Raw genomic sequence first — 15,679 nt, forward strand, 5'->3', positions numbered from 1 at the left:
TTGGCTTTTTTCTTATTTGAAACAATCTCAAACCTCACTTAAAATACTTAGCTCTGTTCTATACATACAACAAATTTGGTATTTGCCATTCTAAGTACATCGGATGATACATCTATCCCATCTTCCTAACTGGTGAGGTGACCCCTGTTCTCTGAATAACAAAATAATGGGGAAATACACTTTTAGAGTGAACAAAATAAGATGTTCCTCTAAAACTCAAAATTCTTTGGTTGTTGGGGCCCCTGGGTGGCTCAGTTGTTAAGTGTCTGACTCTTGATTTCAGCTCAGGTCATGATCTCATGGTTCATGGGATCAAGCCATGCATCGAGCTCTGCACTGACAGTGGAAAGCCTGCCTGGGATTCTCTCTCTCTCTCTCTCTCTCTCTCTCTCTCTCTCTCTCTGCCTCCCCCTCTCAAAGTAAATAAATAAACATTTTAAAAAATTATTTGGTTATCTTAATTTTTCCCTTTTGTGCCCCCTGTAACATCAGTCCTTATTGCAAATGACAAAAGTCCCAACTTTTCCGTTCTTTCCACTAGTTCTGCCCTTCTGTGAAAGATAGAAGCATGACTTCTTATATCCAGAGTCTAGAAAGCTAAAGGCTACGTATCTCTGTCTAGTTTGCAACTAAGAATCAGTATAAATCAGATGCCTCAAAATAGATTCACTTGCCTGTTATTTGGAAGACAGAAATAAGGTGGAGACCATCTTTCTTCTGCTCCTGGAAAATGCTTAAACACTGAGAATAAATTGAGGGTTGATAGGGGTGGGGGGGAGGGGAAAGTGGGTGATGGGCATTGAGGAGGGCACCTGTTGGGATGAGCACTGGGTGTTATATGGAAACCAATTTGACAATAAATTTCATATTAAAAAATAAAATAGTAAACTTTGGTAAAAAATTTAAAAAATAATTGGATGCCTAAGAATAAATAAAACAAAAAAAAAAGGAAAAGAAAAATGAGTGTCTAGAGTCACATCTAGTCCTTAGCTTCATGTGGATGGAGAGGTGATTGCAAGCAGTAGCAGCCAAAATCTGCATTGCAGGGCCTAGTCATCTGCTTTGATAATGTCAAGAGGCATTTGTAACAGCTTCCTCATCCAGCTTCCTAATTCCTGGTTTGCAGCTGAACAGGTGTGGTTTTTTTTTTTTTTTTTCATTTTAAAAATGTCTAAATTGACCCAATATATGTATGTATGTATGTCTATTTATTATTTTTTAAATATATATAAATATAAATATTGTCAAGTTGGCTAACACACAGTGTATGCAGTGTGCTCTTGGCTTTGGGAGTAGATTCCCATAACTCATCACTTACATACAACACCCAGTGCTCATCCCAACAAGTGCCCTCCTCAATGCCCATCACCCATTTTCCCCTTCCCCCCACCTCCCCCATCAACCCTCTGTTCTCTGTATTTAAGAGTCTCTTGTGGTTTGCCTCTGAGAGGGTGTGTTCTTGAACTCAATTGCAATATTGGCCCTTTGAATCCCTCCCATTGCTTCTATCATCCTAAAGATGTTCTGGCACTTAATCCCCTCCACTGAATCTCTTTTACCTGCATGGAATACCCTCCTTACCAACTAGCAGTTGATCAGATTGATCAAATATGTGATCGTCTCTTAGTTGTGCAAAAGCCATAAATCTCACCCAGAGAAATTGTTGGTTCAGAAACTCTAGACATGTATGTTTATTAGGAACAACTGCTAAATTCCAAAAATAAAGTAGCAGCGTGAATGAGGGGAAGTTATTTCTTTCTCATGTAATATCTAAATGTACAGCCCTCTGTGGTTGTGGGAGTTCAGGGTGTCATGGTATTAGGTTTTCTCAGTCAGGTCCAAGGTGGTTACTAAACTTCTAGCCCATGCACCTACACCACAGGCAGGGCCAAGAGAAAAATGTGCAAAAGAGGCGTACACCTCTTCTTAACACCATCTAAGGGGTGCCTGAGTGGCTCAGTTGGTTGAATGTCTGACTCTTGGTTTTGGCTCAAGTCATGATCTCAGGGTCATGGGATCAAGCCCCAAGTCAGGCACCACACTCAGCATGGAACCTGCTTGGGATTCTCTCTCACCTTCTCTCTCTCCACCCCTCCCCTGTTCACATGGCTTCTCTTTCAATTTTTCTCTCTCTCTCTCCCTTTCTCCCTCTCTCAAAATAAATAAATAAACATTTAAAAAAGAACCCCATCTAGAAACTGTATATATCACAGTTGCTGGTACCCATTGTCTACAACTTGGTCACGTAGCTCACTTAACTGAAAATCAGGCTGTGAATGTAGTGTTTATTTTGGATGACCAGATGCCCAGCCTAAATTCTATTACTTTGGAAAAAAGGGAAAATGGATATTGGATGAACTAGTCATTTCAACCACAGTCCCACTCATATAGCCTCTATAGTGTCCAAATACACTCTAGTTTTCACGCACGAAGCATACTTAACCCACTCCCCAAGACAGTCCAGAATTCTGGGTGTTGTGCATGTGTCTTTATCACGTTTGGATGTAGCTTTCATGGCCCAGAGATGTGTCTGCCTGTTCCTTTCACCCTACTTACACACCCAATACACCCTATGGAGTATGGCCAGAATCCAACCACTTAAACTCGTATTCAGAAGAGGCAATGGAAGATACAACAGTCATTGTTCCATAGCAGTGATCAAATTCTGTTGTGCAGGAAGTGCCAGGATGCCCAGCTCCGCAGGGAGCACAATCGTGGCTTAGCCCACTGCAGCTGTCCGTCACTCACTGCTCATGGCAGTTGGAAATGCTTTGACCATTGTCCTTCAAAACCTCAGATTTTGACCTTCAGGGTGTTCTTTTCTGTCCATTGTTTTCTATGGCCATTTCCCTACTGTAAGTTAGGATTTATGTTTAGTGAAATACATCCTTTTTGGTATACAGGTCTATGAATTCTGACAAACACATATACCAGAGTAACTACTACCACAATCAAAAAAAGGGAAGCAACACTTTTTATAAAATATACAGTGCAGTCAGCAGGCTTACAGAAATTTAATGATAATTTTAGTCAGTGTGTAGCTTTCCCTAACTTCTGAACTTGCTGTCCTTTCAGAGGAGCAATCTGAAGCATCCTCCAGGGCGAGATGATATACTTGCTGTTAATGTTTTTTTATTTTGCATCTGGAACATTCAGATCAGAATCCAAACAAAGGCTATACATTGTGTTTGGTTGTAGGAGCCTCTTCAGTCCCTTTTAATGTGTAAATTCCCCCTTTATCTTTTCCCTGGCCTGTATTTATTGAAGAAAGTGGATCCTAATTGTCCGGCAGAGAATTCTACATTCTGTTCTTTGCAATTCTATCTTGGCAGTGTCATTGAATATGGACCCCTGTATGTCCTATAAATGGGTGGTTAGATCTAAAGACTTGATTATTCTCAGTTTAGGCTCTTTCCAAGAAGACTTCCTAGGTGGTGCCTTGGGATGTCTGGCCTTCTAGTTGCATTTACTGTGGGCTAATATCTGAGCCTCGTTTTCACTAGTGTCATGAAATTTAGGGTAAAACTCACTGGCTTCCTAAAATGGAGTGTTGTTGAATGAGAATCTCTGGAGAGTTCACCACTTCAAAGAACTAAGCCAAAATAATGTCCCATCTTCTTTTATTAAGAACCTTTAAACTCCACTCCCACAAATATTCCCTGGGTTTTGATGTCAAGGTCTAGATCTTCAGAAAGTTCTCTTTGCATGAAACTTCTTTCCCACACATTCTGCAAATCGCCCGTCAGATCATCACAGTAAGTTTAAATCTGGTGTGAAGGTTAGCGTCATGTATCAATGTGGCCCAGCTCCAGGGTGACCAGATACTTGGTCAAACATTATTTTAGGTGTTTCTGTGAGGGTGTTTTTGGATGAGATTAACATTTAAGTTGGTAGACTAAATACTGCAGTTTGCTCTCCCTAATGTGGGTGGGCCTCATGTAGTCAGTTGAAAGCCCAAAGAGAACAAAAAGATTTACTTTGGGAGGCCTCAGGTAACAAAGTATGCTTCCTGTATGACTGTCTTTGAACTGGGACATTGACTGTCCTGCCTTCATACTTGAACTGAAACATTGGCTCTTTCTGGGGTCTAGAGCCTGCTGGATCCTCAGACTTTCAGACTCCGACTAGAACTTCACCATCAGCTCTTCTGGGGCTCCAGCTTACTGACTCACCCTGCAGATCTAGGGACTTTCCAGCACCCCTAATCACATGAACCCATTACCTACAATAAGTTAAATTATATTGTCTTATGTATATTTATGGGTATTGTTTTAAAAGAACCCTAATACATAGGATGTCAGGACCACTACAGCGAGGCATTGTGCATGAGGGAAATGTTTTATCTTTCTCCTACCAGAAGACAAAAGAGAAGAGGCAAGGGGAATACGTCATTCAAGTTTAGGGGTTGATACTTTCCATGCCTTAGAAGCCTCCCAAATAGCATAACTCCAATTCTAAGAAACTTACCGTTTGTAAATAAATGTCTTAAATTTCACAAACAGGACAGGAAAATTTGTGAATGCAATTGCCATTGGAACTTAGTAACATTAAAAAAATCAATCTCAGAGTTCTGTAATGATGGGATGGGTATTTCAGACCAAACCTTCCCTCCCATCCCACACCCCCCCCCCCACACACACACAAAGGCACACTGAACAACCAGAAAATCTAGATGAAAAACAGGAAACACCTGTGTGAAGGTATCAAAACGCTACCAAAGCACTTAGGAAGTACAGGGCCAGTATCCCAGTGAGGAGGGAAGCCCAAAGGGGTCAGCTCTGTAAGTAGTGCTCCTTTTACCTCAAAGGCACCTGCCAATTCTGGAGGAGATGAGAGGCTGAATGGCTGACCAGACATTTGAAGAGAATCATGAAGCTGACGAGGCATAAGAGTTAGAGCTGAAGGCCTATCAAGTAGTAGGGGTTACAGAAATGGATCCACAAATGTATGGCCAACTAATCTTTGACAAAGCAGGAAAGAATATCCAATGGAATAAAGACAGTCTCTTCAACAAGTGGTGCTGGGAAAACTGGACAGCAACATGCAGAAGAATGAACCTGGACCACTTTCTTACACCATATACAAAAATAAACTCAAAATGGATGAAAGACCTAAACATAAGACAGGAATCTATCAAAATCCTCGAGGAGAAAGCATGCAAAAACCTCTTTGACCTTGGCCCCAGCCACTTCTTACTCAACATGTCTCCAGAGGCAAGGGAAACAAAAGCAAAAATGAACTACAGGGACCTATCAAAATAAAAAGCTCCTGCACAACGAAGGAAACAATCGGCAAAACTGAAAGGCAACTGACAGAATGGGAGAAGATGTTTGCAAATGACATATCAGATAAAGGGTTATATCCAAAATCTATAAAGAACTTATCAAACTCAACACCCAAAAAACAAATCATCCAGTGAAGAAATGGCCAAAAGACATGAATAGATACTTCTCCAAAGAAGACATCCAGATGGCCAACTGACACATGAAAAAATGCTCAACATCACTCATCATCAGGGAAATACAAATCAAAACCACCATGAGATACCACCTTACACCTGTCAGAATGGCTAACATTAACAACTTGGGCAACAACAGATGTTGGCGAGGATGAAAAGAAAGAGGATCTCTTTTGCACTGCTGGTGGGAATGCAAGCTAGTGCAGCCACTCTGGAAAACAGTATGGAGGTTCCTCAAAAAACCAAAAATAGAACTACCCTGTGACCCAGCAATTGCACTACTAGGTTTTTATCCAAGGGATACAGGTGTGCTGTTTTGAAGGGACACATGCACCCCCATGTTTATAGCAGCACTATCAACAATAGCCAAAGTATGGAAAGAGCCCAAATGTCCATTGATGGATGAATGGATGAAGAAGATGTGGGATATATATACAGTGGAGTATTACTTGGCAATCAAAAAGAATGAAATCTTGCCATTTGTAACTACATGGATGGAACTAGAGGGTATTATGCTAAGTGAAATTAGTCAGAGAAAGCCAAAGATCATATGACTTCACTCATATGAAGACTTTAAGAGACAAAACAGATGAACATAAGGGAAGGGAAACAAAAAGAATATAAAAACAGGGAGGGGGACAAAACAGAAGAGACTCATAAATATGGAGAACAAACAGAGGGTTACTGGAGGGGTTGTGGGAGGGGGATGGGGTAAGGAATCTACTCCTGAAATCATTGTTGCACTATATGCTAACTAATTTGGATGTAAATTTAAAAAAATTAAACTTAATTTAAAAAAGTAGTAGGAGTTCTAGTAAACACAGGATTTTGAATGCAAACAAAGCGTTGCACCCATAAATAATTTTGTCCAGGAAATACCTCAGCTTTCACAGGGACACAAGGCAGTTTGAAATCACCTCAACCCAAATTAGGTTAAGGTGTTCTGGGATTGCTAGTGACACCAGCCCAGCCACCTCCCAGAATGAACTGTAAAGTCCTTTCCTATCCTTGAACCTCATATGTCTTCTACAAGACAAAATTTGTGACATCAAAATGAAATCGTAGACTTTTAAAAACAAGGTAAGAGACTCATATTGGTGAGCTAGATTAAGAGAAATGGCGGAGATGTAGCCCGAATGAGAAGGATGTGGCTGTATTGTATCCAATAGTAACATGAGAAATGTATACTGCATTATGATTATTTAGTTATACGCCAACTGAAGGGACAAGGTGCTTATTCGAGAGACAGAACTTCTTTCTTGATTACTACCCAAATAATGGGGAAGTAAGTTCTACTGTCAGCATTTGACTCTCACTTCCCTACCAGACCATGGGGACTAACATTTCCTGTTTATTTACCGAAACTAGAAGATGGAGTCCTGCAACAAAAGGTGAGGTATCACCATGACCAAAAAGACAACTTTAGACACGTTCACAAAGCTGTGGGCCCTCTTGTCAGATCCTGGGAGCCCAGGACTCCTCCTGCTTCACCACACACCTGCTGCTGTGACTAAATGTCCCCTGAAATGTCTTCATGGCAGCTCCTAACTGGGGGAATGTAGACCCTTAGCCCGCAGGGGAAGCCTGCCCCTGTCAGTGCCAATCCTGAGAGCCTAACCACAGGCCACTGCTTGAGCTTGCCTGCCGCTCGATCTCTGCTCCATCCCTCTGAACCAAATATGGGTCCAACCAGATGCCCAGCAAGTGGTGGTTCCGAGTGCTTATAGTAAACATGCATTTTCCACCAATATTTTCCTTAAAGCTCATCACTGGGATGTGCAAGAGTCAGACGCACAGACCCTGGGATTTTGCCACAACAAGCATCTCTGAATGTGGGATCTACAGCTCAAATGTGACCGCCTCTGTGCTACCATCCCCGAAGCCTCCGGTGACACCACACCTCCTCCTCGTTTCTGTATTTATAGCACATGGGTTGTAACTCTTTTCTTACCTGTCTTTCACCTACTAGATTGCAGCTCATTTGGTGATTAGGACAATGTTACATTCCTCTTTGTATCCACAGTGCTTAACACTATTTTTTGGCACACACATAGCGCTCCAGTTCCTCCAAAAAGAGTGAATACATTTTTTAAAAAGATGGGCTTAGATTTATGTTTCTTTGACAGGTCAATGAGAGATGAGTGAAGACTGTCCCATAGAGGGTACTCATGGAACTTCTACCCCAACAGATATTTGTCCCAGAACCACACAAATCAGTTAACAATGAGGCTCCAAGGGTCCCACTCATCCAGCATTTCTGACTTTGCTGCTTGGTCCTCACCGGCTTCACCCAACCTTGCAAAGGGCAGCCAAGAAGAGAAAATCGGAGGCTGGTCCACACCTCCATGGGGAGGTGACTGGTGGATCTACCCCCATAGAACGTTGGCTTTGGCCTGGATTTCTTTTGTTCTTGTTTATTGTGAAGGTCAGGTATACAATTAGTGTGGAACTAAAAAAAAAAAGAAAAAAAAAAGAAAACAAACAAACAAAACCCACCAACCACTCAAGAGGAAATCTGATTAGTGCTACTTGTGGTCAGTCTTATTATGTGGTCCAACCACTTTCCTAGTTGCCAGCAAAGGAGGTGAGGACAGGTACATAAATTAATTGTTTACCAGGAAACAGAAAGCTGCTGCAATGTGGCAATGTGAATTACAGAGTGTTTTTGTTGTTGTTGCTGCTGCTGCTGCTATAAAAAGGCTAGGGAAGAAACCTCAGGTTGAGGAATTAAACTTCCTAATATGTTATATATCGCTTAACCCAAGAAAAATATATAACGTAAATATTTAAAAAAAAATTTAATGTTTATTTTTGAGAGAGGGAGAGAGACAGTGTGAGCAGGGGAGGGGCAGAGAGAGAGGGAGACACAGAATCCGAAGCAGGCTCCAGGCCCTGAGCTGTCAGCAAAGAGCCCCACGCGGGGCTCGAACCCACAAACCACCAGATCGTGACCTGAGCCAAAGTCCCACTCTTAACCGACTGAGCCACCCAGATGGCCCTATAATGTAAAATATAGTTTTAAATCCGGCCTGCTTTCTCCTTTTTTCAGGGCCAGAAATACCTGGCAGCTAATTTAATTAAAACAGACTCCTTAGCCCTGCGCCAAGAATCCCTTTACATGTTTGCAATACATCCAGGGTATCATGAGTGATGGAGAAAACTCACTTGTTTTCTCTGGGAAACGCACTTGTTTCCCAGCAAGGTGAAGACGGTCGATAGTAAACTAAAGACGCGGCGAGGCAGCCCCAACAGGCCAGGCCGACTTCAGTTCTGGCACCGTTAGGCCAACAGAGGGATCCAGGAGGAGCACGTGAGAGGACGTCCAGCTCCCCAGCTTCGCAACTGTCCGCTAACCTCCCCGGCTGGTCCAGCATTCTGCGAAAGAAAAGCAGCTTCCGAAAAACCTCAAGCACTGCCCGAGGGAACTGAGGGTTTGGCAAACGGCCTCCGTATTGTGCTGCCATTGGGCAGGAGGGATGTCAATTATCGTCCAGGCTCCACCCACTTCGCCCCGGCTCCACCCACTTCCTCTTTCCCGCAGGCTCCTGCTCTGGCGCCACCTGCAGGCGGCGCCCGGGACTCCGCTCGCGGTGAGGTAACGCCCTTGCTGGACTGGGTGCTTAAGGACTTCGCTTGCCCTGCAGGTACTGTCCAGGGAAGGGGGCTGCCGGCGCCGATCTCAGGCCCCGGAGCGCCGAGTCTAAGAGCACCGCGGGAGCCGCGAGAGGGTCCTGGAGGAACAGGTGGGGGCGGCGGGACGCAGGGAGAGCCCGGCGGGAAAGAGCTGGGGTGGGGAAGTGGAGTCACGGAGACCCATCTAACAATGGAAAGGAAGCAAATCCTAGAGCCTAAAGTCTTGGAACCAGCTTTCTCCTCCTCAAAATGAGGTGATAAAAAATGTGCCCATTTCGCAGAGGTGTTGTGATGATTTAACGTTTGTAAAGTGCGTAGAACACTTTGCCAGGCCCAGAGTGTGCGATGTTTGTTCATTAACAATCGGCTTTAAAGATCATCTAAGCCAGAGTCTTTCACCAGGGTGATTTTGTAAAGAGGCAGCTGACTGAGTCCACTCGCTCCGGATCTGATGAGCCATAACATATTGGGCTGGCTCCAAGAATCTGCATTTTTAAAAGACTGCCCCAAATATTTCTTCTAGACACTAACGTTGGGGGATCACTCATCTGGGCCAACCTCTTTGACTTGCAAATGAATGAACTGAGAAGTGCCCAGAGTCTCTGCAGAGCCCTAAAAGGCTGTAAGGCCCTAAGACTAAAAATATCCTACCATACAGCCCTCTTTCCGTCCAACTGGTTACGTGGCCCCTAGCAAATTTACTGTTTCTAAACTGTGAAATGGGGGCAAAGTCACACCCACTGCCAAAAAGGGGGATGTGAGGATTAAATAAGACCCAGGTGCGCCAAGCACAACCCTAACGGGTGACAAGTGATAAATGAACGTGAGAGTTCCACCCTACCCCACCCGATTTTATGAGGTGCAAAGGACGGTCCCAGCCAGGATGCCCCAAGGATGGACGTTTCCTTACCACCTTCCCCAGTACCTCCTCCTGTGACTGGCACGTCCAAGACGTGCTGTTGGGGCTCAGTCCAGCCCAGCCAGGTCGGGAGCTGCTGGTACGGCAGGAGAGACCCGCACCGGGTCTCTACACCGCTCCGTAGGAGGAGGGGCAGAAGGCACTCCAGCCCGCGCGTCCCTGCGCGTCGCCGCGCCAGGACTGTGCCGCGCGCGGCGCCGATATCCCTCTTCCTGGAGAGAAGAACCCTGCGTGCAGGTACCTCCTCCTGGTGTCTCTGCCATCGGGCGGTGCAGGCACCCTCCTAAAAGTCTAAGCAGAGGCTCCTGATGAGAGTGTTACCTCCTGGTCTTGGGCGGATCCGGAGTTTCCGTGATCTGGCTCTGACTTTAGGAATCCCGGTCGCTCAACATTTAGGACCTCAAGATGAAATGAATATCACTTCGTCCTGCTGGTGGAAGAGTAATTTGTACATCCTTTCTGTATAGTAATTTGGCAGTAATCCCCCAAACATAGAAATCATGTGCAACTTTTGACCTAGTGCACACGGCCTTCTAGACAGGCAGACAGCAAAGAGTAACATGATGGCAATAAAAGAAGTAACAAAGACAGCGACTATCGTTTACGGAGCATTTGTGCCTGGTGTGTTTGGACAGCCATTACATGCGCTGCCTCGCTGAAGCCTGGCCACTTCACGAGGCAGTACTAAAAGGAAGGCAGAAACCAAAGAAAGACCCAGTGACACCCAAGGCCAAGCTCAGCAAGTTTTGGTTCTGCACACGTTCTGCTGTCTAAAGCAAATCAGGGGGCTAAGCCTGACATTAATGAGATGGGAGGGACTGCAAAGTCACAGGGCGCAAGGTGTGTATACAGGGAAGGGCGAAGATTTGACAACAATTTCTCACACCCCGCACATCTGGTTCTTCCAGTTCTCCAAGGACTTTTCAAAATAGTTAGAATAGAATTAGCGCTCCCCTAATTCCCAGAAAATCAAAATAAATGTTTTCCAAGGCAAAATTACATAAAGCTTTACAAAACTTTAAACAGCAAACACGTATAGTGTTTCCTGGAAAAGTACCGTGCTTAGAACTATATTGTATTGAACTGCTCTTAGGGCACCTGGGTGGCTCAGTTCATTAAGTGGCCAGCCCACTCTTAGTTTTGGCTCAGGTCATGATCTCATAGGTTTGTGGGTTTGTGAGTTTGAGCCCCGTGTTAGGCTCTGCACTGATAGCAAGAAGCCAGTTTGGGATTCTCTCTCTCCTCTCTCTCCGCTGCCCCTCCCTCTCTCTCAAAATTAAATAAATAAACCAAAAAAAATAAACAAACTGCTCAGAGTCCATGAATGTGAGCAACGTATTCATTCAACTCTGTATCCCTAACAGCCAGTACAATATCTGGAAGCAGGAAATCTATATTAAAAAAAAATTTTTTTATTTTTAGATTTATATCCAAATTAATTAGCATATATGGTGCAACAATGATTTCAGGAGTAGATTCCTTAGTGCCCCTTACCCATTTAGCCCATGCCCCTCCCACAACCCCTCCAGCAACCCTCAGCTTATTCTCCGTATTTATGAGTCTCTTCTGTTTTGTCCCCCTCCCTGTTTTTATATTCTTTTTGTTGCCCTTCCCTTATGTTCATCTGTTTTGTCTCTTAAAGTCCTCATATGAGTGAAGTCATGATTTTTGTCTTCCTCTGACTGACTAATCTCGCTTAGCATAATACCCTCCGGTTCCATCCACGTAGTTGCAAATGGCAAGATTTCATTCTTTTTGATTGCCGAGGAATACTCCATTGTGTGTGTGTGTGTGTGTGTGTGTAACACATCTTCTTTATCCATTCATCCATCGATGGACACTTGGGCTCTTTCCATACTTTGGCTATTGTTGATAGTGCTGCTATAAACATGGGGGTGCATGTGTCCCTTCGAAACAGTACACCTGTATCCCGTGGATAAATGCCTAAGAGTGCAATTGCTGGGTCGTAGGGTAGTTCTATTTTTAGTTTTTTGAGGAACCTCCATACTGTTTTCCAGGGTGGCTGCACCAGCTTGCATTCCCATCTACATGTGTTTTAAATGAATGAAACCATGTTGGAAATCCTATTACGTGTGTACCTTTTCCTTCTTCCCAATTTGAGGGCAGGACTCTTCTCAACATTTCACCCTTTATAGAATCCAGAATTGGGTCTTATAACTTGTAACTGGAAATTTATGTGTTGAAGAAAGGCTTGCATAAATGAAAAAAATACACAGGAAGAGGTGAACCGCTGTGCCCTTGGCCTTTAAATACTAAAGGCAACCATAGTTCAACAGGAAGAGTTTAGCCTTAGTTTCAAATCCTTACAAGGATGTTTCTGGGCAAATACTTGCTAAACATTTGATTTGTGAATCCAGGAAGATGACCACATCTTCCGTACAGGGTTATTGAGCATATTAATTGAAACAAGCAAATGCATGTGTCAGGCAGAGAGTAGGAGCTCAGACCAGTCGCCCAGCAGATTTTGTTTGCCTGTACACCCTCTTGACCCCTTCCATGGGCAGACATAAGTGTAGCCCATCAGCCAAAGCAAACAGCCTGGCTGACCTTTGCCAAGGAATCCCACACCCCTCTCTCAGTTTACAAATTACTACAAAAGTAATTACAACAAAATTGTATACACCACCAACAATTTATTTTTAACTTGATCACATATCTTGGATTATTGAAACAGGTATTTATTTACAGTGCCTTCAATAATAAAGAATGAGTTAGGGCAACAAACAAAAAAACTTGTATCAACTAGGACGAACCTGGAATTTTTGTTTATTTACTTTTTTGGTTTTTGTTTGTGTTTTGTGGAGCAGCCAAGGCTTTTAAAATAAATCCTGAGGGAAAAATGGAAAACAAGGCATCTTCATGTATGATATAATCTTTTCCTACAAGAAGACCTTGCAAAAAAAATTAATAACCAAAACTGCAGATGAAGTTATACTTTTACAGGTTTTATGTAATACCTTAATAGGAACATTATCTAATTAAGATTTTCTAGTAAGGATTCAAGAGTTGCTGTAAACATTCTCCAAACAGACCAATTATTACAGCATAATGATACCCATGCATATTATTATTGTATCTATCCATATCTGTTTCCCATAATAAAATTAGAATATATGAGTGATTTATTAAAATTAATGTTTATAGGGGCACCTGGGTGGCTCAGTCGGTTAAGCGGCCAACTTCAGCTCAGGTCATGATCTCGCGGTCCATGAGTTCCAGCCCCGTGTCAGGCTCTGTGCTGACAGCTCAGGGCCTGGAGCCTGTTTCAGATTCTGTGTCTTCCTCTCTCTGACCCTCCCCCACTCATGCTCTGTCTCTCTCTGTCTCAAAAATAAATAAACGTTAAAAAATAAATAAATAAAATTAATGTTTATAGACCACAGTACCATACAAACCTATGAAAAGCCACAATAGAGATATTTTTACATGTTTCCAAAAAGTCAGAGTAGTATAAGCTTTGAATATAATAACAGGGTTAATTTCTGTAGCAGAATAAACACACCCAGGAATTAACCATAAAAATGATGCTGTGTTAAGTCCATTTGCTCTTAACTATCTAGCCGCATAAAAGAAAGAGGCAAGAAATAAAATGGTGTTTATGTTTATGGAAGAAAACTCATTCCTTTATAGTTGACCTCACATGTAAAAATTAATTCCTTCCCATCAAGGAGAAAGGTCCTTCCTCCACCCCCAAACTACGTACTGACTGCAAGTTAATTATGGAAGAAAAAACTCTTTGGGGCTAGTGATGGGAAAGAGTTGTCCTCTGTACCTATAATCTAGGAATTAAGAAATAGCCTGTTTGATTAAGCACTGACAAGGAATACAGCTTTTTTTTTTTTTTTTTTTTTTTTTTTTTTTTAGTTTTCTGGTAATTATAAGAACTCTGGTCTTTAGCAGACAAAAGAAAAAAAAAGAGGACGCTTTCATAAATAAGTTTAATGGTCAAATAGCTTTTTAAAACTTTTTTTGGTTTCTAGTCTTGACAATGTGAATTTTATTTGGTTTAGTGCTCACTCGCTCTGTTTTGTAATTTTGAAATTACAACTTCATTTTTTTCTGAAATTGGAAGAAAAAAAAACAGTAACCAAAAGATGTAGGGATTATGAAGGGGAAAAAATGTAACAGTAATCTTTCATCCAAAAAATGTTTATTTTCCTATTACCTTAAGGCAAAATATATTTTATTGCAAATATATCTAAGGTTTAGGAAATATTTGTTATTTTATGCCCTTTCCCCAAGAAGCCAACACATAACTTCCCAAGCCAGAAATGTTTTAAAAATACTGTTAAAACTATACAAAATAATAGAAATATTTAAGAGAAAAGTGATAGATATCTTGCCACATAGTAGGTATAGTTTCACAGATATTGCACAGATAGGAAAATATTTTATATTTCAACTTTTCATTATCTTCTTGTGCACTAATATTTCATAGAAACAAAATGTTGAATTCTTAACATCCATGTTTTAGAAAGTGTTGTTAATCCTGTTGCCTACTAAGTCACTACTTTGTTTCAACACTGAAATGTACAAAAGGCAAAAAATGGAAGGAAAGAGAAAAAGACACAGAAAATGATTCACATCTACATAAATACATTCTCAGTAGACTGTCTAGATTTTTCTGTCGGTTTTCTTACTCAATAGTATCTGCACATACAGTGGCTTCAATAATACCAAAAAAGACAACATCACTCTTCTTCATAGTTCAGATCCCTTTCTTAGTTTCCAGACAATATCTCAAAAGCCCATCAAATGCTAACCGGTCAGCTGGAATAACGGACCAGGAGGTTGCTGGTCCATGTTGGTAAGTCACCAGGATAGCTCTCCAAAACCGGATAGATCCGGTTGGGCAATTTCAACTCCGTATTTTTATCACCTCTTGCTGGTCACTGAAGTTTTTACTTCTTCAGAATCTACAATGAATTAAAAAAAAAAAAAAAAAAAAAAAAAAAAAAAAGGATCGGCCAAAGTTAATTCTTTGGTGATCACTGCATGCATTACTCTCAGGAGCATAGAAACTTGTAATGAGTCAGAGAAGATATTTAGTGGTGAAACTTTCGTACAATCTGGGTTTTCTGTTTCTTTTTGGCTTTTAAAAAGCTACTCCAACCAAACCCCAGAGAACCCACAGAAGAGGAAGCAGTAACTGAAGCTACGTTGGGTGCACTGTATGCACATTAAATCCAGTTCCCCCAAATTATCCCATATATTGTTGTTACTAACACACTTTTCAACCCTATCCTTCTGCACACGTCATCTACTCTGTCAATTGCAGAAAAGTAGTCACGGTTGTAACCGTGGTTCCTTTTCAAATACAGCACGGAATACGTGCACATCTGCTCTTGATCGTAGATCCGTAAACAGCAGGCTGTCTACAAGCCCTACCCTACTGAAGCTGTCAGCTCTGAGATTCATATTCCCAAAGTCCATACCGTTTTCTTCATCAAGATTGTAAACTCCTGCATACATAGATGGATGGACGTTTAGAGAATCGATTTACGACAAAGTCGTTCACTCCAACTCCATTCGCAGCTTCTTCCTGACTGTCATAGTCTTGGGACCTGTCCCGTCTGCTGGGAATGCCAGAGCCGCCCAAGTCCCCCGCCTCTTCACCCACCAGCAGCTAGTCCAGCGCGCTGGAGCTT

The 15,679-nt window shown here is 42.3% G+C and overlaps 1 long non-coding RNA gene across 1 annotated transcript; it reads right to left on the reverse strand.

The window, feature by feature from the left end:
- Nucleotides 1-12,644: 12,644 nt before the first annotated feature.
- LOC123601730 lies at nt 12,645-15,578 on the reverse strand. Its single transcript, XR_006714246.1, has 2 exons — nt 15,467-15,578; nt 12,645-14,947 (listed from the first exon to the last, which is right to left on the reverse strand). It is a non-coding gene; the product is annotated as an uncharacterized LOC123601730 (long non-coding RNA).
- Nucleotides 15,579-15,679: the final 101 nt, after the last annotated feature.

Source organism: Leopardus geoffroyi, chromosome D1 (assembly GCF_018350155.1).
Source record: "Leopardus geoffroyi isolate Oge1 chromosome D1, O.geoffroyi_Oge1_pat1.0, whole genome shotgun sequence".
NCBI classification, from domain to species: Eukaryota; Metazoa; Chordata; class Mammalia; order Carnivora; family Felidae; genus Leopardus; species Leopardus geoffroyi.